At 28.4% G+C, this 960-nt stretch overlaps 1 protein-coding gene across 1 annotated transcript in view; it reads right to left on the bottom strand.

The window, feature by feature from the left end:
• The window catches only part of LOC128209164 (uncharacterized), a 17,534-nt gene extending 17,200 nt beyond the window's left edge, over positions 1–334 (bottom strand). Inside the window, exon 1 of the mRNA XM_052913069.1 lies at positions 1–334. This exon is cut by the window's left edge and continues 75 nt beyond it. The gene's annotated coding sequence lies outside the window, so the exon portion shown is untranslated.
• Positions 335–960: the final 626 nt, after the last annotated feature.

The raw sequence follows: 960 nt of genomic DNA, 5'->3' as shown, positions 1-960 counted from the left end.
ACACTTAGTCTGGTCCCCATACAGAACAAATGCACACAAAAAACTACCACTTTAATATCCTCAGCATTCTGTTTTTTTTTTATTTTGAGTAGATCATCATATTTATATCATTAAAATTCCAGTGTAATTGTATTCAAATACAGTAGAGTATCAATAAGTATGTTCTTGAAAAACGAGTAGAAAAATACACGTGTTAAACTTCTTATATCCAATTAATGTAATAACATAAAGTTTACTAAGATACTTTCATAAGGCAGCACAATTATGTAGAAATATAAGACACTCTAACGTCAAACGTGCAAATGACCATGGAAGTTGTATGATGTCTATTTAAACTGCAGTCCTATATCCGTAAATACAATACACTTCATATTGTTAAAACATATACTGCATATGTTAGTACTTTATTGATTTCTGTTTTGATATCCTATTCAGGAAATTAAACTCTTATAGAAGTGTTTATCTTTACAACATCCTCATGTTCGCATTACACAAAATATAAAAATAAGTTTTTTTTAAGTTTGAGAAGAAGTATTTTCGTGATATTGGGGTCAGCAGTCAGAGGTACTGAAACTACCAGAATTTGAATCATACTCGTGACAGAAACATCTTAAGTTAAACATTTACATTTTCCTTAAATTCAATAATTTCCTTAACTGTTTTTATTTCACTGAAAGAAATTGTTTTGCTTGGAGTATATTCTGCAATTAAAATATGGACATTTACGTTTTAAAAGCGAAAACTTCTTTTAAATTTCCAAATTTTACACTTAAGTTAAATTATTTAAAAAAAAAAATTCTTAAGATACTTCTGTAATACGGACCCTGGATGTATCCATTATCGATGTATTAAGAAACATCCAATGGTAGCAAAGTTCATTGAATTTCACTCATATTTAAGAAAAATCATTTTGCCTTCAGTAACAGTAAGTTTGGTATACCAGTGAACACCATTATCGTT

The sequence above is a fragment of the Mya arenaria genome, chromosome 11, assembly GCF_026914265.1.
Source record: "Mya arenaria isolate MELC-2E11 chromosome 11, ASM2691426v1".
In the NCBI taxonomy this organism is placed as follows: domain Eukaryota; kingdom Metazoa; phylum Mollusca; class Bivalvia; order Myida; family Myidae; genus Mya; species Mya arenaria.
This window is presented reverse-complemented; position numbering and strand designations above follow the sequence as displayed.